The sequence below is a fragment of the Pinus tabuliformis genome, chromosome 1_2 (genome assembly GCF_031772625.1).
Source record: "Pinus tabuliformis cultivar Carrire ecotype Pingquan chromosome 1_2, CPIR1, whole genome shotgun sequence".
In the NCBI taxonomy this organism is placed as follows: Eukaryota; Viridiplantae; Streptophyta; class Pinopsida; order Pinales; family Pinaceae; genus Pinus; species Pinus tabuliformis.
The window spans coordinates 107,890,722-107,915,509 of NC_142298.1; positions in this window are offsets into that span (position 1 = coordinate 107,890,722).

Genomic DNA, 24,788 nt, shown 5'->3' on the forward strand with positions numbered 1-24,788 from the left:
ATGTGATAATGCACAAAAGTGTGCATACTTGGTAAGTCTGTCAACTACCACCATGATGACACTCTTTCCCTCAGACTTGGGTAACCGTGTGATAAAATCCATTGAAACCTACCCCCAACGTTGGCTTGGAATGGATAAAGGTTGTAATAGACCCGGTGTCTTAATTGTTTCAACTTTATTTTGTTGGCAAGCCAAACATTCCGCCACAAATTTTTGAATATCCGATTTAAGGCCATCCCAAAAAAATTCCTTCTTAACCGTGTGGTAAGTTTTTAAAAATCTTGAGTGCCCTCCTAAGGGAGAAGTGTGCAATTCCATGCGAATCTTTTGTTTTAGTTGGGAATTCTTACAGAGGTATAAGCAATCTTTGTACCATAACGAATCATTTTGCCAGCTAAATGTATCAGACATATTGGAATCTTGTTGTAACTTTCAAATAAGTGCCCACAATTCTTTGTCATTCTTTCATTCCTCCCTTGCTTCATTTATCCAATCTAGTTGGATAATAGAAATGGCACACAACAATGCTTCCACATCCTCATCCTTTCTTGAGAGTGCATCTGCCACCACATTTTCCTTCCCTCTTTTGTAGATGATTTCAAAGTCATAACCCAGCATATTTGTGACCCACTTTTGTTTCTCTTCAGAGCATAATCTTTGTTCTAGAAGGTATTTAAGGCTATCATAATCCGTTTTTACCTTGAAGTGTCTTCCCATTAGGTAGGGTTGCCATTTCTTAAGTGGATGGAGTATTGCCAACATTTCCTTCTCATAAATAGCTTTGTGTAAAAACTTTCCCTTGATTGGACGACTTTCAAAAGAAATGGGTCTTTCATCTTGCATTAAAACAACACCAATTCCATTTCCTGAAGCATCACATTCCACAATATAGGTTTTTGTGAAGTCCGGTGTAGCTAAGACCGGTGCTTGGCACATTCCTCTTTAAGATGTTCGAAGGCCTTTGTTGCTTCTCGAGTCCATGAAAATGCATCTTTCTTCAATAATATTGTTAGAGGTGTTGCTATTTTCCCATAATTCTTAACAAACTTGCGATAATACCCTGTCAACCCAAGAAATCCTTGCAGATGCTTTATGGATGTGGGGATTTTCCATTCCTTAATGGCTTTAATTTTGCTAGGGTCTACCTTAACTCCTTCTTGATATACAATACGACCTAGATATTCCACCTCTTGTACTCCAAAGGAACATTTGGATGTTTTTTCATATAATTATTTCTCCTCCAATAGTTGTAGCACCCTGTCAACATGTTCAACATGATGCTTCCAAGACTTGTTGTAGATTAGTATATCATCAAAAAATACTAACACAAATTTTCTAAGGGATGGTTTGAAAATGGAATTCATCAAACTTTGAAATGTTGAAGGTGCATCGGTAAGGCCAAAAGGCATGACCAAAAATTCATAATGACCCTCATGAGTTCTAAATACTATTTTTAGAATGTCTTCATTTTTCATTCTAATTTGATGATATCCTGAACGAAGATCCAACTTGGTGAAGTAAATGGATCCATGCAATTCATCTAGTAATTCATCAATGACAGCAATGGGAAACTTATCTTTAATAGTGATCTTGTTGAGCTCCCTATAATCCGAACAAATGTGCCATGATCCATCCCTCTTGTGCACAAATACTATAGGAGCAGAGAAAGAACTTTGACTCAGTTGAATTATACCAGCCTCTAGCATTTCCACAACCATACGTTCAATTTCACTGTTTTGGGCATATGGATGTCTGTACAGCCTCATGTTTGGAGGAAGACTTCCTGGAATTAGATGAATAGCATGATCATGATCACGAATAGGTGGGAGACCTTTGGAGGTCTCAAATACGTTGGAATGATTGTCCAAGACTTTTTGGAGATCTATAGAAATAGATGATTCCAATGTGGAAACATCTAGTGAACATAATTGTGCAATTACACCTCTTTGTTCCTTTTTTAGAAGCTTTTTCATACCGTTAGAGATGATTATCTTTCCTGTTTTCCCTGCAATACCCTTTAATTCAACTTCCTTTCCTTCCATAGAAAATTTCATGAAAGGTTCTTGAAAATTAAAAGCTATTGTACCCAAGGATTGTAGCCATTGGACTCCTAGTACAACATCAGCACCTACCATTGGAATGGAAAGCATTGGGCTAGTCAATACATATTCTCCCATCAATAGCTTGATATTATGGCACTTTCCAGAGAAATTTATTATTCCTCCATTTGCAACCATCACTTGACACTCTAGTGCTGGATATAAGAAGTAATTCAATTCTTTTGCTACCCTACAATGAATAAAATTGTGGGTACTTCTTGAATCAATCAACACTATTACCTTTTTCTTCTTGATTTGTTCTTCTATCTTGATGGTTTGACGAGTGGCAATTCCCACCAATGCATTACAAGATATGGTCAGACTAATTTCTTCTTTATCTAAGCTTTGTTCCTGGAGTATATCCTCTTATTTTGACCTTGCATGCCCCTTTTCTTCTTCCTCTTCGCAATCTATGTAGAAGAATTTCTTCTCAGCACACTTATGACCTCTAGTGTATTTGCTATCACAACGGCAACAAAGCCATTTTGCTCTTTTTTCTTCCAATTGTTGTGGTGTCAACCTTATAGGTTGTGGAAGACTAGGGGCAACAACACTTCGATCTTTATAGGTGTTAGTGGTATGCTTCCTAGTTGTCATAATTTTGCTTTCCATTTTTCTTGGTAACCTGAATGCGTTCTCTAGTGAATCAGGTTCCCAAAGGCGAACATCATGTTGGATATTATCCTTTAAAGTCACTATCAACACATCAATCCTATGCTCCTCTGGAATATTTTTTACGGCTATGTTCAAGTTTTGGAACTCCTCAATGTGCTCCATTATTGAACCCTTTTGTTTGAGACTTATCAATTGGCTAAAAAAAGTGTTTCTTTTTGTATCCTCATAATGTGCTGTCAATTCTTCAGTAAAAATTGCCCAAGTGATAATTTGTTTACGAGAGCAAACAAACTAATTTGGTTCCAAATATAAAGTTGCAATACGTACCTTTTGTGTGTTTTGCACATTATTTAGATCGAAAAATTGCTCCATCTGTAATATCCATGTTCCCGGATCCTTGCCATCAAACTTTCGCATATCAATTTTTTGGAATATGGTGGGTCTTCAATCCCACATTAGAGTCTATGAAATCATGATCAACATTTATTTTGTTCACATCATGAGTTTCCTTTGCTACCTTTTCACCATTAGTAAGTATTTCTTGTAGAAAATTTGTCAAATTTGTCTTCAAATCAGCCATGCCTATCTTCAAATTTTTCATCAGATATGCCATGTCTCTCTTCAAATCTGTCTTCAAATCTATCTTCAAATCATCCATATTAGCTTCCATGCCCTTTATCTTAGATTCCAAACCATTTATCTTAACTTCTATTAGCTTTTGCGAGACTAACATTTGTTGCACTTGGTCTTGTAATTTTGATATATCATGTAGCATTTCTTCCTCTTCTTCATGAGTCATGCTAGAGTTTTCAAGTTGATTAATAGGTGTTTTCATTTTGTTTCCTCTCGGCATCAATTATCGATAATAATGCTATACTATTTCCTTTGAATTCCTTTAAAATAAATTTCCAAATAAAGCTTAAGCAAAAATTTAAAAGAATCTACACACCTTTTTTCACTTTGTAGGAGCTCGATATTGCCTCTGATGTATCTCTGTACTTTCAGAACATCCAGTTCTGAAATTGCGACCTGTAGTAGCCCTCTATGTCCTCTTTCCAATGACACCAGTCTGATCCAAATTGGATTCTCCAAGGAAGAGTTATGAAAAATCTTCCACAGTGACCTGATTATAGACTAGTTTAATAGAGCTAACTTGTACGACGTGCCACGAGTCACTGTTTCAACCTTTGGCTCTGAAAAATATATACAAGAAACTACAGTCCATTCTCTTTCTGTACCTTGTTACGAAATTTCAATCCGATGCTTAGAGTAAAAGTTATTATGATTTTCCCCAGGTCACCTATTTGTAATGTAATTTAGGAGTATCCAAAAAGACCAACTTCCTCAGATCATATCTCCGAAAATATATCACGAAAAGCTCTGAAATTTGGGCTCGACGTTCAGCACAATTTCTTCTCAAATGGTTTTTTTTAGCTTCTGAAACGTCACAGAAAAAAATTTATAGAAAAAATGCCACGATGACCTATTTGGAGCAGCAAAACCCTAGAATCCAAAGCTCTCATACCAAATCTTATGAAACTAGCTCAAGAAAAGATAGAAAAGATAGATCAACACCTTAGAATTCAGCCTCTTCGAGGGGGAAACCCCCTTTACGTTACACAAATAAAAAATTATTGGATGATTCAAATGACAAAACCTCCTTTCTATATATAGGAGTCTAAGGAGTCACAATATAACCCAGCGGACCTAACAATAATAATATAAAGCCACAAAAATAACAATAGAGGGATTCTATGGGGCACAATAATAACAATATGGGGACAATAGGGTAGAACAATATTAATAATGGATTCAACTACAATTGTAATGGGGTAATCACTAGTATTATAAGGACCCAACACAATGGATTGGGGTCTCTAATTGATGTATCTTAGGACTTCATCATAATTGTGAAGCCTTTCTTTATAGTGGTTTATAGTTCCTCTAGAAAACATAGTGGATTTCTCCTTATCTACTGGTTAGAACCTATTTTGACATTGTATAGGTCCTCCTCATAGGACAGTTGTAGAGACTTCCCCCTTCAACACGGTTGGGCTTCAAGACTATAGCTAAGACATCCTAGGTCTCTTTACTTGAACAAAACCTAAAACGCATCCTTTAGTAATGTGTATTAAGTCTCTTTCTTATTCTAGATTAGGGGTTCATTTAGGCTCCCTTCGACTATGTCTTATCTGTGAATAAACAATTGCAGCCATGGCTCTTTTGGATCTTCCTTTGACATCGTATGGAAGCTTCCTTGCAGTGATGAAGAGCCTTCTTTTGGGATAGAAAAGGAACCTCTCTTCACTATGATTTAATCCCTTTAGGACACCACATAAGGCTTGCAGATAGGGCATGTTTTATAGCAACTAGTGCTCCTCCGAGGTTGCTACTATGACTCTTCCTTTAAGAATGTGTTTAGGGCAGAATTATCCGTTCCTTGATAACGGATTAGTGCACAACTGAACAAGAACTTTAACTCCTAGTTTGGACTATGGTTAGGGCATCATATCTCTATTAGGATAGCATATATAATCCTTCTTGCCTGCAACCACACTATCTCATTTCCTCTTGCATCTAGGCCTTCATCATCTAGATCTCTCTTGCCACCAAAGCCCAAAACAAGTGGAGAGAGATTAAGAGTGAAGTGTGTACAAAATGACTTGAAAACCTCTTCTATTTATAATAAAATGTTGAGGATAGATGGGGGTGATTTGGTTGTTTGCCGACCTTGACGAATTGTTAGATAACACAAATAAATTCATCTCTCCATGAATACACGTTGGAATAAGATGATCTTTAGATGAATCCTACATCTCTTGACAAGAGGAATCCAAGAAAAATATTAGATGCCATAAATAAGAAGACACATATGGAGTTTGGCCCTAGTTGCCAATTTTAACACTTTCTCTCAACTAGGAAGAACTCCATCTTCTAATTTATCTGCCAGTCTGTACTATCTCTTCCCTCAACTCAATGGCCTTCACTGCTCTGTTGAACTACGAAGAAGAAGAAGTGACTGAGAATGTATCATAGCATCCTTTATTGACCCGAAGTTAGTCCCATATAAAAAGAGTGTCTCATACCACCCTTAGTGATCTGAAATCAGTTCCAAATAAACAAAGTGTCTCATTCCACTCTTACATATTTGAAATGAGTTCTAAATAAAGAGAGTGTCTCATACCACTCTTATTGATCCAAAATCAGTTCCAAATAAAGGGAGTGTCTCATAACACTGTTATTGATATGAAATTAGTTCCAAATAAAGAGAGTGCCTCATACCACTCTTACTGATTCGAAATCAATTCCAAATAAAGAGATTGTTTCATACCACTCTGACTGATCCGAAATCAATTCCAATTGATCAAAAATCAATATCATCCTAGCATAGGGAGTATGGTACTACATGATGCAACCATCAGTAGTACTATGGTCCCTATCCTCATTTCCTTGCTTATTGGCGAGATGAGAGGTACTTCCCACGAGTCCCAGACTGCATGAGTAGGATGTCTCAGTAGGAGAAGGATGAACCACTCATCATGCCTACATGTCACCATGGGGTATCATAGGGGAAGGTTTAACCATTCACCCTGTACATAAAAAATCACTAGGGGAAGTTTGAACCACTCACCCTATGAGTGTGTTTCAGCAGGAGAATGATGAGCCACTCATCCTATCTACATAGAAACCCATTAGGGGAAGGTTGAACCACTCACCGTATGGTCTCTCATCACTCCAAGAAGTACCCCCAAGCCCCCCGAAGCTCACAGAGATCAATGTCCATAACATATACGACCCTCAGGAGAGGGTCTCTCCACAAATCCTAGTCGTTCTTGGAAAGTCAAGAATTTGACCTTTCCTAGGGGCTTCATCTGAAAATAGGTGACCTACACATGAGTCCCTGAGTGATGGAGCCTTCTTGCTCCGTGTTGTACCATACCCCAAATAAAGTGGTACTTGATGTCTATATGCTTGGAGCGATCATAGAACACAGGTTTCCTCAACAATCGAATCCCACTATGGTTGTTACAAAAGATCACGGTGGTATCCATCACATGTCCAAATAGCTCACTCAGGAGCTTCCTCAATGAGATAGCTTCACACAAGACCATACTCACAGCTATGTATCCAGCCTCAACAATGCTCAAAGAAATTTACTTCTGGTTCTTGCTCATCCAAGATATTGAAGTAGAACCCAAAGAGAACCAAGACCTGGAAGTTCTCTTGCAATCCTCCACACTGCTTGTCCAATCATCATCAAAATAATAATGCAACCTCATAGCTCCAATAGTGTATCTTAGTCCATGAGTGATTGTGCCTGAAATATATCTTAGAAGATTCTTGGTACCAATCCAATGAGGCTCAACCATACGCTAGCTCAACATGCTAACTGCAAAGCATCTATTTGAACATGAGTTCGCAAAGAACATCAATGCTACTATGAGTTGACAAAACCGAGAGGCATTTCTCAAATGATGTTCGGTAGCACTACCACATAACTTCTTGAAGTTAAGCTCCATGAGGGCAGTCACGGGCTTGTAGTCCACCATTCCAAATTTGGAATCCAACTCCCTCTTACTTTTGTAAATGAGAGGGTTTGTACCTACCAGAAATAGGTTGTCTTCACAGGGTACCATTATGAGAGGTCTACCATCCATAACCTTCAGGCAAAGGTTTGGATCGGCTTCACTCCTAGTGAAAACTACCTTCATCATATAGTTATCAATCCTCTCATACCAAGCATGGGGTGCTTGCTTCAAAATATAGAGAGCTTCCTTCAATCTGCATACATGAGATTCCCAATTTCCTTTTGTACATCTCGAACATGTACCTTCATGCTCTTCTTTGAATTCAGGCATCCCCATCACTAATCTCTTTCTATGAGGAAGAAAAAACATGGAAAATGTTTGGTTATGTAGGAATACAACTTATCAATTAGCTGTAGCTTGAGTGATTAAAAGAGAAGGTTGTTAGGCTCTCCACCGTTTCTTGGATTGATATAGTAATGAGAAAAAAGAGTCTCTCTCTTGAGACTTGACTAATTAATTTTTAACAATTGTGGTGCTCGTGCCTTAACTTAGCAAGAAAATTCCAAAACTCTATTGATGCACAAAATTTATTACTGAATCTACCTGAGGCTATGCCATAGTCACTAAATATGACATGCATGGTTGTACCAAGGAGGTGCTAAACTTTTGAACAATGAAACTTTACATTGGTATGAACCTACATGGGGAGAATCAAAACATCTTTTAATAAGATGCACCATTATCAATCACCCAATTTCCCAAGGTATCTAGAGGAGAGGGATCATAGAGGGTAAATAAAACACAAATTTATTTTTTTTTGTTATCTACAACATTAGATTCATTGTACCTAGAGTTTCTTGACCTTTTGGGAGGTCGACCATTTCCATGATGACTAGCACAAGCATTCCTTTTTCTTTTGTTATTGGATATGTCATTCCTTTGATTGTTGTCGCCCGTGAAATTGTTGTGGTATTTTTTTTTCATAATCCCATAGTGTATCCCTTCCATTATGACACTCCCTTTTGATAGTAGCCAAACCTATTACAAATGAAGCATCTTCCCTTCCTCCTTTCTTTGAATCCCAATCTTCCTTGGCATTGCTTCTTTGAACCTGCATTGTCTACAAGATGTCCAAATTTTCCCCGCATTCAATTTCCATGGTTACATAAAAATGAAATACAATAAAAATATTACTCGCAGAAAATATGCATAAAAAATTCTTTGTTCAATGTCTCCTCCAGACAACCTGCTCCAATCCATCTCTCCAATCCATCTGTTAAAATCTCCAAAATGTTTCCCATAATTATTAATTTCAATTTATTTTTATCGCACACCTTTTCTATCTATTAACTATAGTCAAATGTACTCATTATCAACACATAGATGCAAATATTAAATTGTTATGTATTTTTTAACTAGATGCTTTTAACATTATCCATCTTATGAAAGAGGATGTATGGACTCACAGATATCACAAATATGTAGTTACTTCAAATAAATAGAGGAATCAATAATTACATTATACAATACAGAAACAAGATTTCTAAGAGTTCCAAATCCAAATATATCGCTATACAACCTTCAACCAACTATACAATTATTACTAGCCTTAAAATCTACTCTAGAACATATAATCCGCATTCATGAACAGGACAAAATGTGAAAAATATGAGGAGACTCGCAATTAAGAAATATGCATCTTGCATTAAGCATAAATCCTCAATGGTGTTTGATATTCCATCGTTCCTCTTTCATTTTCTACTAGAACTATTGAAATTCCATGACAAAGGTAAGTTCAATTTCATTCTAACACAATTCGCATGCAAACTCATTATAGTCAATTTCAACAATTAATTTCCATATTTAAAATAATAATAATTCTTCTATATATTTTGAAAGAAATATTGCTTTTGCAGGTTGCTTATTGCTTCTTTAACTCTCCGTTGTCTTCAACAAGTTGTTATGCAAAGTTAAAGTGGAATGATTCCATCATGTTGTTCATGAATTTTTTTTTTTTATTTCAAGAGCCATTGTATGTTAGAAACATTACACATTCTGTAAATTTCCAATAATATAAATAATTTACCTTCATATTCTACCTTTCCATGGAATTTTGTTTACTAAATCTTAGCTTCAATGATAATTTACATGTCACGATTCTTCTACAATTTATGCCTTATGACTTTTTCTTTAAAACATCTTGTGAAATTTCTAGTGGAATCAAATGAGAGACACCTAGTTGTCATTCAATTTTATAACTATAATGTGATTAATCTTTTTTGGATTGGAGTCCAAATTGTTGTTTTAATGTGCATTGTAACTCACTTATTGAAGCCTTATAGGGACATAATTTGTTGTTTTAATGTGCATTGTAACTCACTTATTGAAGCCTTATAGGGACATAATGAGAATTTTGTTCAGGGTCATAAAATCCAAATCAAGCAGCATAATTGTTTTGTAGGTTGCTACAAGTGTGTTTGGCCAAGAACCACATGAGCTTGATACCCACAATTTCTGGAATTATTGTCTTGGAAAATATAATTTTTTGGAAAAAATTACATTGTTTCTCATTGAACAAAACCCTAGTTACTCATATCATTGAATAATTTTTTTATTATCAAATGACACAGGTTTTCCCTAACTGTAATGACCTTATATTTTTATCAATTAATTTATCCATGACAACCTTTAGGAATTCATTATTTAAATGATGTTAGGGCACCCTCTCTATATAGACATGGGACATAGAATTAGGACATCTAGCAATCATTATTATCATGAGGCTTTGGGGCTTATTCATCAAGAACAAGGATGTTCGGGGAGCATATCCATCAAGCTATCAACACCTTGTTATTCATGTATGCACCAAAGACAACCAATCATATTGCTTCTTAAGTAGCACGAGTCATCGAACATCATATTATAACATCACATCTCCCTTTGAATATTTGAAAGGTAAGCTTACTTAAAACATGAGCATTGATCTATATGCAACTTGCTTTTAATCCTATGGTCCATGTGCTGGAATTATCCAGTCATAATCACGTAGCTTATCTCAGATTTAGTTATCAAGACATGCCTTTCATCAGGAATCATTACACAAGAACAACGATCAAAGATTTTATGGCTCCCTCTTAAGCCTTTCTTTAAGTTAGATGAGGCAACAACTTCAGAAAATGTCTGAGTCATCATAGTCATAGCTGTCTCATCCTTCATTGTGTGAAATTACCAAATTCATGATGGCAAGAAGAATTTCTGATCGGGCATTCATATATGTAGACCTATTCTTCACAAAACCTTGATTTAATGTAATCAAGATATCAGGCTCTTTTGGCTATTATCATTGTATACTTCTATTTTTCACGAGGATTGATAGATAACTGGTTAGAGTTCTATGCACTTCTTCTAGACGATATTCAGGATTGAAGGCTTTAGGTGAGGTGTACTTATTATCAAAGGTGCTACAATTTCCTTTACTGGTAGATCATTGAGATGTTTGATTTTGGCCTAGAATTGTTGTTGCTTTGTTGTTTCTTATTTCCACTTGTAGCTACAAGCTCATAGTAATTAATGATTTTCAGTCTTCACGAGGATGTCATGTCAATAATGCTTCGTGCTACAAGATTAATGTAAGGAAAATCAATGTAGTATCACAACCAAGTTCAATCATCGGTCAAAATTTTAGAAGGCCACTTCCTTTATTACAAAAATTGTCAGTCTTATTTGTTCACAGAATCATTGTCGTGAAGGTCTTTGATTTACTCACAGAATGTGCTTTAAACAAAATCATTGTATTCAAATGTTTGAAAGAACCCTTAACATTTTCATGTTGATAATGGGAGCTGTAAAGATCCATACGAGATTTATTTTAGATCAAGGTAGGCCAAATAACTCTACTGCTCAAATAATATGCTAATGATGTTGATGATCTCGAGGGCCAATATTGAACATAAATTAAGAATGTCTATGGTACAGTGAATATGAGCCTGAAAAAAAAGCTAAATCAAATGAGATCGAAATAGATCTTAACCATTGTAGTGCCAAAAACATAGCTAAATCATAGTGAGTGTAGGGTCGGGCCTTCTATTTTAATCTTGATGCCTTACCAAGAATTTTGAACTATCTTAGAGGGTTGAAATTTTACAGATGGAGTATACCCTTGACTACTTCAGCCTAGAATTTATGACATATGGAGAACCACCTACAAATGAGCTCAACCATTAAAATAATAAAATAAGATATAAGCCCATAAGCCCTTTCAAAATTTGTTTGCTTGACGAACCTTTTAAAGTTCCTTAAGGCCATACTTGATTTCAGAAAGAACAATGAATTCTTCTTTTGGTGCTGACTGTTAATGCGAATATTGGTTGGTCTATTGAAGATATATATGCTAAGCGGAATTGTACTGAGAGAAGGATTCACAAAGAAGAGAGCTTGGCTTCAAATGGTCCTTCTTGCACTCGATCCTTCCTCTTCTTCAACTAGTTGTCATCAAAAGTTCATAAAAAGGATACGAAGTGAATCAAGCTTCCAAGATGTGAATCAGGCTTGTTCACAACTTTGTTTGTGAACCAGACTACTGCATAACACTGTCTCAGTCAAATGAGTTGTAACATAGCTATCATCGCTCGTTCAGGATTTTAACTATATATATATTTGACAAGTATCCAAACTTATCTATACTTGAATACAACTGCGGTGAGACTATATGCAATGCTAACTAATCAAAGACTAAACCTAACAGTGATGACACCTTGAACAAGGTCTCTTAGTTGTCATACCATCGTGATAGCTAATTCACAGAGATGCAAATGAGCTAAAGTACGGATATCAATACTTTAGTTCACGATTACAATGATGCCACTATCCTGAATAGAAAGCCAGATCAACATATACGGTGACAAAAATATTCTGAAGAAACCAAATAGTGGATATGGAGAATCCATACATCAAATAATGTCAAATGTAGGGCTAACAAATCATATTATTGAAATCACTATTGTACACTAGATAATACCCAAAATGCATGGTAGAGAGACATTGCAATTATAGATCCCCGGGGTAGGAAAAATAAGTAGTAGATGGCAATCTAGTCCATAGAGCTTTAGCCTATCATATGCAATGAGAATGATTCCAACGAATCTCTTCAAACTCAATAGAATATCCAATGTAATTTCTGTTGATCCAGAAGACCAATAGTAACCACAAAAAGTCGTTTCTCATTCAAAAATTGAATACACAGTGAAGGAATTAGAAAGGTGGAATTTGATTGTTTTATAGTGTTCCACTATAAGTAACATCTTAGAGTCTATTTATGAAATATAATGCCCATAAATTGATACAAAGACACAACACTTCATAATTGTTCTGTTGTCACCATCAAAGCCTAAACCCCATAAGCTGAGTGGTCGGAGCAGCCATATTTTATTTTTAACTACGTTGAGAAAATGTCCTCTCGCTGTTTTCAAGATCATTTTGACCTATATCATTGATCATTCTAGAGTGAACCTTTTCTAGGCCCCAAAATTGTCCCTCACTGTTGACTTCATGTGGATTTGCTAGAGGTTCGTTCTCTACATTTCCTTTTAAAAATATCGTACATGAATGATTGTGTACATGTTCATGGAGAAGAGAACACATTTGCATTTGATGTGGTCTAAAGAGAAATTTTTTATTTAGTAAAGCCTGTATTCTTCATCAATGATTTTCATGACAACGTTTTCATTCTCAACATTGTAGTTGTATATGTCATCGAGGGTTTCATTACAGTTTTATCAATCTTCTAGGGTTGTCCAAATTTGTTATTGTCAACAATAGAGCTATCGATAGGTGGAAATGGATTTGTATGACTGAAAGCTTTAATAATTGTGTGTTTATAACATACCATTTGTTTGTCTACCAAGGAATATCGATCACATATGTAAATAACTGTCTTCCAAATGAGTATTCAGAGTAAAAGGAAGAGACTTCCCTATCTCATATGGCTTGAGGAATAAACTCAGATCGTAGGCACAAAAAATAGTAGGACTGCCGGAATCCGTGATATAGGATATTTTAGGATTGAACTATAAAATTAATTGTTTCTTCACTCATATAACCATAATGGTCACATTATTTCTTTGCTGGCTTTGAAAAACCTTCTGAGTTTCTTGACCTCAAACTCCAGCAAACCATGACTACTTACATTTATTTCTTACGCAATCATGATTAACATCGAAGTGCAACATGGGGTTACATTACTCCTACTCAAACTCACAATGAAATGTTGAGGTGCCAAGTGTATTACCATGAAAATCTACATCTCCCTTTATTTCAGTGTCTGTGAAAATAGGATTAGTTTATTGAACTATGTTTCTGTGACGTAAAAAGTGTTTTCAGGATTTAAACTATGAGCAAGGAAAGAATGATCTTCATCATACTTTTCATATGGTTGATATTTTGGGGTAGAAACATGGTTTATACCTGCCTAGAACTGCAAATGGGTTGTATCATTGGTGGAAATAGTAAAAAAAAAAAACCTTCATTTCCTTTTTTTACCACTTTGTCATGACGGAAATCACAACTGCATCTTCACAATGGTAAAAATTATTATCATGCTCCTTGTTTTCTGTGCTTTTCTATTCCACTATGACTTTTTATATACTCTTTTTCCTAGGAAAACCCCTCCCCACTTTGATATTGATTTCCAATATTGGGTCTCTCAGGCTACCTCCATTTATGATGTGCTATTCAATTTGTCTATGCTTGTTACTTCTCCTTTCTTGTCACCGCCTGGCGTATGGAGGTATTAAAATAGTTATTTGGATTTAGAATTTTATAAAGATAAATAATGGGGAACGGTTTCCAGTTTAATATCTGAAATATGGAATTGATTCTCGTGCTCTCCAAATTGTTGATCTCTTTCATGTAGTTTTCTCAAGCTTTTTCCTGTTATGGTCACGCATAGTATTCACCATATATTTAAATAAGGTGATAATTATGAATGAAATTATATGGTCATTAGGGTTGGACACACTTTTCCAAGCTTTATGCCACAATTTTGAACATGTGGCTTTTCAAGTATTTGGAGATAAGTAAACTTAAGCCAAAGCCTAAGTAGGCTTTTAAAGGGACTACCAGATTATTGATCACATTTTCACACTTCTATATATTGTTGAAAGGGCTAGGCAACAATTATCAAAAGCATTTTGTTGTTTTGTGAGTTTCATGAAAGCCTTTAATTGTGTGCCATGGAATTGGTTGTTCCAAAGATTGCATGGTATTGCAATCTTCGATCCTATCATTGTTGCAACTTGCTATTATGAGAGGAACTCTGAGATTGTTGTAGGTTGGTTTTGTAGAATTCAAGGACTTTGACTTTATTACGATAACCATTGGGCTTAAGTAGGGATGCTATTACTTGTTGACTTTATTTTTGTTGATGTGATTGAGGAGTACATTAGGGGGAACACAAAGTTTGATAGTGGACAACCTCCATTATTCTTGACAAGTTTCATAATGGATGTTTGTTCACAGATAATGCTCCAAAATTTGGCGAAGTTTGCTGTAATCAAGGTGAATTACAACTACAGGAAGAAATATAATGTATTTGCTTATAGAGTACTGGGATCCAATATTATTATTGTTTTTGTGTTTTTTAGAAGAAATTATCTACAGACTACAGCTCCTCTCACTCTCTATCTAAGGAAGGGAACTTCTTCATAGCAGCAGCATAGTTTACATAAACTCCAGGGACTCATGCTGGGAGTTACCGAGCCACAGAAACATGCTGGACCACAATAGATAGAGGCCTGGAAATATTTCATAGGCCTGGGCACTGGAGGTCTGGAACCTTAGGGTATGGATTCTTCTTCAAGTAGTTTCACTTTCACATTATTAGTGAATAAGAATAAGGGTAAATAAGGGGGTATGTTCTTCGGATCTATCAAAATGCAGTAGGTATACTTGCTTTAATTTGGCGAAGTTTGCTGTAATCAAGGTGAATTACAACTACAGGAAGAAATATAATGTATTTGCTTATAGAGTACTGGGATCCAATATTATTATTGTTTTTGTGTTTTTTAGAAGAAATTATCTAAGTGCACAAAAGTAGTAAGGGACATTCTAACGCTTGGGTGGGAATGGCAGTGGTGATGTCAGTGTAGCGCTGCATTGAATCGAGAGAGTAGACTAGTACATTTAATATGAGAATGAGCACAAACCTGTTCAAACCTAAGCACATTATGCACCTAGAGGTTATGAAGCTCAAGGATGCATATATTTAGTTCATAAAATGGATATTAGATATTGGAACTTGAAATATGAGACCTCAAGATTTTGAACCTCAAGTTGCATATGAGACGCAGGTTTAGATGGGTCTTGGAAAGTTATTTAATCATATGAATGAAAAATAAAATACAAGAATATGTGTTTTATCGATGCCTTCAATTGTATAGTTGTTCAGGCTGAGTTGCAACTCCAAGACTTAGATGGTTTTGAGAGTAGTACACAGTTTCTAAATCTATGTCTTTCCTTACAAGACTTTGAGATGGATCTATAGATTCTTCTCGGTGGAATACATATATTTTTTTGTAAGATTGTTTATTATCTAGTCATCTAAAGAAAAGAAAATTACAAGAACATGAGATTAAACGCCTCAAGGTTCACAAGTATAGTGTTGCTGTGGCCCAATTTCCAACTCTGAGATATAATAACATTTCGAGAATATTATAGGGATTCCTTTCAATGAATGTCATTTCCTTGTAACACCTTGATAGGGGTATATAGATTCTTGTCAATAGAATGCATATTTTTCTGTATAGTTTTTTATAACATAATCATCTAAAGGAAAACAGAGTACAGGAATATGGGTTAGTCTACCTTGTAATTGTATAGTTACTGAGTCTCAATTGTGATTACATGTTCTTGGAAGATTTTGAGAGTATATAAACTCTTCTCAATGTATGTCCTTTGCTTGCAAGACTTGGAGAGGGGGATATAGAGTCTTCTTATTGGAATGAAGGGGTTGTTTGACTTTATATAGTTGCTTATTTACTTAATGATCTGAAGAAAAATAGAGTTACAAGAATACATGTTTAAATGCCTCACAAATGTACACTTGTTGAGGGTCAGTTGCAAATCTAAGAACATGGAATATTTTGTGTCAAGTATATAGACTCTTCTCAATCTATGCCCTTGCATTGCAAGACCTTGATAGGGGTATACCGATCTAGGAATATTTTGAGAAGAGTATATGTATTATTTTCAATCCATGTCCTTGCCTTGCAGAACCTTGAGAGGGGTATATAGACTCTTTTCAATGGAAAGCAATTGCCATTTGTATGGTTGTTTATGATTTAATCATCCGCAGAACATTAGAGTGAAAGGATTTTTAGGGGACCTATATTCAAAAGATGGCTTGAGTAGAATCTCTACTATCAAATCAACCAAGGGTAGACTTACTTAAAATATGAAATTGAAAAACATTTTACTTCTTAATCCTCCCAAAATAATTTTCAATTGCAAAGACTAAGCACAAAGAATACTGCTTGACTAGTCTTTGCCCTTGGGTAAGCTAGTGCGATGACTCTCATGCCATATGTGTTTTTCCAATTAGAACTAGGCACATATGGCATGATAGTTATGGGATATTATCCCCTAACCATCTTAGTCACTTTTATGTTAATTGATTGGGAGTATTAAGACGACTCCACTCATTATTTAAATCATGGAAATGATACTAATACATTTGAGTGAGATTTTGTGCGAGGTAAAGTAAATTAACCCTGCTTGTCCAGCTGATTGTGCTATTATTTATGCTCAAGCACTTGAGGATGTGATTCCTAATGCATAGAAATAATACCTTGTGAATTTATTAAAATCAGTTTCCTACACAGGACTTCTTATACTTATGTTTTTGAGACCACATATCATCTGACTGTTATAAACATCAAAACCCAATAGCCAAACTCTCTCCTATACCTCCTCAATATTTCTCCTTTCCAAATAGGCTGAATGATCCTAATTTAAGAGGGAAGGCAGCAACCTTCTCGTCATGCAATCTCAAAACAACTCTAAGGGCCAACCCACCTTTCATTGGATAAACAAAAGGCATTAGCACATCTATTTAGGGTGCATCTTTATGTGCATTTGTGGCTTCTTCGGCAAAAGCATACACGACAGTGATTATTTAGTTTTGTGCTTCTTTTGAGGTGAGAAATGGCGTTTTATGAACAATTTTTCTCAGTGTTCCTTGAACAGAGTTTAGATTGTTATAATCCTTGTTGGCATGTGAAGGTTTGCCAGACCTTGTATATTCTCATGATGTAGACGTATTGATTAAGTTAGTGAAACTGGCACCTCCACTTTTACATATCTTCATTACCAAATATCCAAATTCTATAAAAAAAAGGTTGAGAAAGGTTGCAGTGAGTGAACTCGAGTGTTTTTGCTGAGGCAGAAGCCATGCTTCTTTCAAGTCAAATATCTAGTGCTACATTTCTCACGGTACTTCAGGGCTTGTGCTCTCTTTCTTCCTCACTTAATGAGGGAAAGGATAATTAGGTACCAACTTATAGATATCATGATGAAAGTGTTATTATAATCATGAGTCTAAATTTAGTTGTTGAACTTTTATGGCAACAACTGGATCTCTGCATCAGTAAGATAGAAAAATTGGTCATATTCATTGTCTATTGTATCTTGTGTGAGATTTGAGTGAGATTCTGGGTGAGGTTTTGTAAATGAAGCCTGCTTATCCACCTAACTATGCTATCACTTATTCTCAAGCACTTGAGGAGGTGATTCCTAATGGATAGAAATAGTAACTTGTGAACTTATTAAAATCAGTCTCCCAAATAGGCCTTATTCTACTTATGTTTTGGATAACACATATCATCTGACTGCTATAAACATCAAAACCTAACAGCCAAACTCATTCCTATTCCTCTTCAATATTTTTCCTGTCCAAATAGGCTAAATGATCCTAAATTTGAAGGTAAAGCACAAGCTTTCTCTTCATGCAATCTCAAAACAACTCTGAGGGAAAACCCACCTTCATTGGATGAACAGAAGGTATTAGCAAATCTATTTAGGGTGCATATTTATCTGCATTTGTGGCTTCTTCAGCACAAGTGAACACCACAGTGATGATATAGTTTTGTGCTCGTGCTAAGGTGAGAAATGGCATTTTATGAACAATGCTGCTAAGTGTTCCTTGAAGAGAGTTTAGATTGTTATAATCCTGGATGGCATGTGAAGGTTTGTCAAACCTTGTATATTCCAATGATGTAGATGTTATGATTAAGTTAGTGAAATTGGCACCTCCTTGTTGACATATTTTCATTACAAAATTGCTAAATGCTATAAAAAAAAAGGTTGAGCGAGGTTGTAGTGAGTGAAATTCAGTGTTTTTGCCGAGGCATAAGCCATGCTTCTTTCAAATCAAATTTCTAGTGCTACATTTCGCAGGGTACTTCAGGACTTGTGCACTCTTTCTTCCTCACTTAATGAGGGAAAGGATGATTAGGTACCAACTTATAGATATCATGAAGAAAGTGTTATTATAATCAAGAGTCTAAATTTAGCTGTTGAACTTCTCTGGCAACAACTGGGTCTCTGCATCAGTAAGATAAAAAAACTTGTCAAATACATTATCTATTGTACTTTGTGTGAGATTTGAGTGAGATTCTGGGTGAGGTTCTGTAAATTACACCTGCTTATCGAGTTGACTGTGCTATTATTTTTTCTCAAGCACTTGAGCATGTGATTCCTAATGGATAGAAATAATACCTTGTGAATTTATTAAAATCAGTCTCCCAGATAGGACTTCTTCTACTTATGTTTTGGAGAACACATATCATTTGATTATTCTAAACATCAAAACCCAATAGCCAAACTCATTCCTATACCTCTTCAATTTTTCTCCTTTCCAAATAGGCTTAATGATCCTAATTTGGAGGTAAAGTACCAACCTTCTCTTAATGCAATCTGAAAACAAGTCTGAGGGCCAACCCACCTTCATTGGATGAACAAAAGGTATTATCACATCTATTTAGGTTGCACCTTTATGTGCATTCGTGATTTCTTCAGCACAAGTGTATACCACAGTGATGACTCAGTTTTGTGCTTGTGCTGAGGTGAGAAATGGCATTTTATGAACAATGTTGTTTAGTGTTACTTGAACATTATTTAGATTGTTATAATCCTTGTTGGCATGTGAAGGTTTGTGAGACCGTGTATATTATCATGATGTAGATGTATTGATTAATTTAGTGAAACTAGAACCTCCTTGTTGACATATTTTCATTATCAAATTGCCAAATTCTATAAAAGAAAATGTTGAGCAAGCTTGTAGTGAGTGAACTCCAGTGTTTTTGCTAAGGTAGAAGCCATGCTTCTTTCAAGTCAAATTTCTAGTGCTACATTTCTCAAGGTACCTCAGGGCTTGTGCTATCTTTATTCCTCACTTAATTATGGAACTGATGATTAGGTACCAACTTATAGATATCATGATGAAACTGTTATTAAAATTGAGAGTCTAAATTTAGCTGTTGAAGTTCTATGCCAACAACTAGGTCTCTACATCAATAAGATAGAAAAAATGGTCATCTTCATTGTCTATTGTACCTTGTGTCTTCTGATGCTAATGGATTTTTACTCCGTCTACCACGAGGCACATAGAATATCTTGCCATATGTTGACATATTTTTGTAATATGCAAGAAGTGGCAACCTCATTAAATGACACATACACAGCTAGAACACCAGTACTACCTCTAGAGAGATAAAATCTACTGAAAGTTCATTTGATTCCTCAATGCTCAAGATAATGGCCTATTGTAATAGAGACCTCAACATGTTGAAACTCAATTCATGGACCATTGAAGAGTTAGATCTAGCATTCAATATTATAATGAGAATATATGAAATACACCAATCTTGTCTATGAATTCATAAGAAACATCTGACAAACACCTTTGGCAGCTAGCCTTTAGTTTTCACTAGAGATGCATGACAATATATGAAATACACCAATCTTATCTATGCATTCATAAGCAGCATCTCACAAAGACATTTGGCATATAGCCTTTAGTTTTTACTAGAGATGCATGAAGCATTATATAAACACAATGCAATCTTTTCAAAAGTCCATTCAAATGTGGGACATTACTATGGAAGCCAAGTTAATCATTGATATTAGACCTTGCATGCAGATTTCATGGACTGTTGTAGTAGTGACATAAAAATGGACTAGGTCAGTTATATCATATATGTCAAAGATAGTTTAACTCGAAGTATGAAACTTCCATTTAAGTTATAAACGTGACTGAATGGTCCAAACCTGAAACTGTGACCCTTCCTTACAAATTGCATGTTCTCCCAATTAATCATAGTTAAATGGTTTTAGACTCAATACAGGAGTAATCTTATGGAGGAGCTATTAGGTTTGGAAAGTCACCACAGAACAAAGGCTAGTGGGTTAATCTCCTAAAACAAGGTGTTAACATAGTCTTTTGAGAGGTACATTTTGCATGAGGATAACCCCTAGACTATTATCTTTTTATGAGGAAGAAAAAACATGGCAAATGTTTGGTTAGGTAGGAATACATCTTGTCTATTTGGTCTATCTAGAGTGATTCAATACAAGGTTGTTAGGCTGTCCACCATTTCATGTATTGATATAGTGATGAGACAAAAGAAGCTCTCTCTTGAACCTTGACTAGGTAATTCATAATAGTTGTGGTGTTGGTGACTTAACTTAGCCAGAAAATGCCAAAATGCTATTGATGCACAAAATTTATTACTGAATCTACATCAAAGTATGCCATAGTCACTGAATATGACATGCATGGTTTTACAAAGGAGGCCCTAAACTTTTGAACAATGAAACTTTACATTGGTATGGTCAACCCACATGGGGATACACAAAATCTTTTTAATAAGATGCTAGCAAAACCTCGACAGTGTTGTGTGGGAATATTGCTTGGTACCTGTAGATTGCACAATGACCTCTGTTGGTTTTGCGAGCAAGAATTGATCTCTTTAGGTAGATTTTCCTAGTACAAATATTACTTTCCTTGTAAGACCTTGATAGGGGTATATATATTCTTGTAAATTAAATGCATATTTTTTTTGTATAGTTGTTTATTACGTAATCATTTAAAGGAAAAGTGATTACATGAATATGGGTTATATTGCCTCATAAATGTATAGTTGTGAAGGCTCAATTGTGATTACATGATCTTGGAAGATTTTGAGAGTATATAAACTCTTAATGTATTATGATTTCTTTCGCAATGTTCTCAAGGAAATTGTTCCAAAAATAACAAAAAATTATATTTTTTCATTAAAGAGAGATTTTTTTCCTTTAGAAGCAAAGAGATATTGTCTTTACAATACCTTCTTTTGTTTTTGGCATGTAACGAGATCTTGAGAGTAATCTAGAGTAGGAAAACATGTTGGTCAACTTGTGATAAAGGTGAGTAACTGCTTGGACACTAACTTTTAAGCCTGCCACATTCTTCTAAGAACAATGGATCTAGAAATCTCGAAGGCTTCAACTACACGGATTATGTCATAGAAGTTGGAAGAACTAGAGATGCCATGGATGTGTAATTTTTGACATTCTGAAGATGATATCACGTTCGTCTTTCAAGGTACATTACCAATCATAGTGAAAACAACAAATTTTACCACTAATATAGTTCACCAGGCATGGATATCAATGAAGCCTCATTAGCCTTTCTAGGTAAGAAGATGAGGCTTCACGTTTTCCACCTTGTTTTACCCAAAGAATGTTATTCTAGTAGGAAAAATTATTCCTTACTTTCCCTTTTTACAAGCAAACACTTGGCAAAAAAGGATTTCACACCTCGGAGTGTTTTATAGGATAAAGGGAAAGGTCAGTGGGTATCCTGGCAGTAGTTGCATTGGTCTTACTAGTGTTATGCCACTTTTCATATGGGTCCTCACAACATAGAATCACCATTACAATTTGTTGATTTTTGTTAAAAAGAAGCATAACATGTAATAGATTTCTTTTTGCATGCAATGTTTTTTTCTTTGCTGAAGAAAGAAAGGATCCTTCTATATCATCGAGCCAAAAAATAGTGTACAATATAAACAACCGTCCACCTAACGTCAAAGAAAATAGAAAAGGAACAACAGCTTTAGCCACCAGGGGCTACACCGTACAACTATACCTTTATAAAAACAAGCCTAAGAAAAAATTAACAAGACTCCCGACTAACCCTCGGGAATCCCGCAAACTTTCTGCGGCCTCTCACCAATAAACCCCGACCCATCAAACTGATAAGATCGACGGCAGAGGAGGAAGCCATCTAGCAAAAGAGCCCAAAGTTTAACCTCCTTGCCCCACCAGGTTGCTCTGTCCAGGAACAACCGTTGATTCGCAGCATCTGAATCTAACGGCTGAGACAAATTTCACATTGGACAAGAAGGAGGAATGATAAACAGTGATAGAGGGTAGTTTCCAAACCCCTCTCCCTACCACGTGTCACAGGATGTATGGGATCACTGCAAAAACTCCAAAACCATTACCACTCTGAGGGCAGTGCGAACAGTCAAAACCTGCCTGGGAGGTGGTTTTGCAAACTGGACCTTGAAAACTAAAACTCCAGTTGCCGAATGGATTGAATCCTCTTGCAAAAACAAAACTTCTTCGCCCTGGTTGGGATAATGAACGGGTAAGAGTGTTCCATCAAGCAAAGACGTGTGGGAAATATTTGAGATCTTCATTACGCTTGCACCTTGAGTCTGGGCTACTCGACAGGGTACTCTTCTTATTGGCACAATTAGCCCACAAAGAAGACACATCCAGGGGGCTATCAAATTGAGCTAGTTTCCATGGTTTTGAGTCTAAACACATCCCTGTCTTCTTCTGCCTGTGTGCCGCATATAGCTCTTAGTCTGCTTGGTCTTAATTCTTGCCACTTCATCAACACATTATTCTCTGTGCAGCTAACTCCCTGGTTGGCCAGAAGATCTGCCAGCTTATTTTCCTTTCTGCGCACATGGTGGAAACTAATAGTGCACAGGCCCTGAAGATGGCTTTGAATTCTTTGGAAGACCTGAATGAGATTCCAATGCTTAGAAACTTTATCCGGTGCAGTTCCATTATGAATTTTTTGCACTGAGTTGATAATTAACTCTGAATCTGCCTCTATCATGACATTTAGATAGTTGCTCTGCTTCAGTGCATCTAGGCATTGTTCCATAGCCATTAGTTCAGCCATGTTATTGGTGGCTGTACCTAGGTGGCAATGGAAAATGGAAACAATACTGCCCTCTACATTTCTGAGGACCCCTCCATACCCTGCAGTTCCCAGATTCCCTTTTGAAGCCCCATCAATGTTATATTTTAAATAGCCCTCCGGGGGAGGATGCCAAAAATCCTTCTCCGTATCCGACGTAGTGAGCTTCCTGTCAAGGCCAAGGAGGGTAAGCCCATTCATCCCCAGCTACCTAAGAATATTTAAATCTGCTTCTGGGGGCGGGGGGGGGGGGGGTTTAATGAAGATGTGAACAACAGTTCGCATAGTCTCCTTGAGTTGTTTCAGGATTATCTCCAGCAGGTGTTGAGGGGGCTTTTTTTCCTCCTTAAAAATTCTTTTGTTCCTCTCTTTCCACACGTTCCATATGATGAAGCTTGGTGTAAGAGCCCACGCTGAGTTAAGAATTTCATTATCTGAAAAATTTTTCCTCCAATTGATGAGGGTGCTAATGATGCTACCTCTGTCTCTATCAGATTGTTGAAAAATAGTAGCAAATAAATCCCAAAACCAGGAAGTGAAAATGCAGTTGTTGAGTAAATGTTCCAGGGTTTCTTCTTGTGCTTCACATAGTGGGCATCTGGAAGGCCCCTGAACCCCTCTTTTCCTAATGTTATCCCAAGTCAGGATTTTTTTGTGATACACAACCCACATGAAGAGTTTGATTTTCATCCACCCTTGATGCCTCCAAAGATTTTGCCAGATTTTGTCCGGAACTTGGGGATCCAGCTCAAGAAGAATGATTTTTGCTTCCTTAAGAATAAAGGTGCCCTCTTTGTTATTTCCCCATCTCAGTTGGTCTTGTCCCTCTGCCACTAAGATCTTCCTATTCTCTACTATTTTCCTAAGCTCCTCTGCTTTAGTTTTGAGGAGATTGTTATTTCTGCACTCTATGTTTCTCCAGATTCTCCACTTATCCATAGGATGAGAATGTGTCCAAAAATCCTTAACCTTTATTAAACCTTGGGAATCTAACTCTGTTTAAGATCAAGAAAGTATTCTTTTGCCAAAATTGGTTTCGACTGCCACTTGTCTTCCCAAAAAAGAGCAAGATCTCCTTCTCTAATTTCCCAGAAGCTATTCTCTTGTACTAGTCTTCTATTCTCCCAAGCTTTGTTCCAAATATAAGAACAATTTATATTTCCTGTCATTCTTATAAGATCATTGTTCTACTAGGAACTATCATATTTTTCCTTCCAGCTATTTTCCCATTGAGTCTCTGGATGTTGGACCCAGCGCCACCAAATTTTGGCCCCTAAAGCCTTACTGAGAATC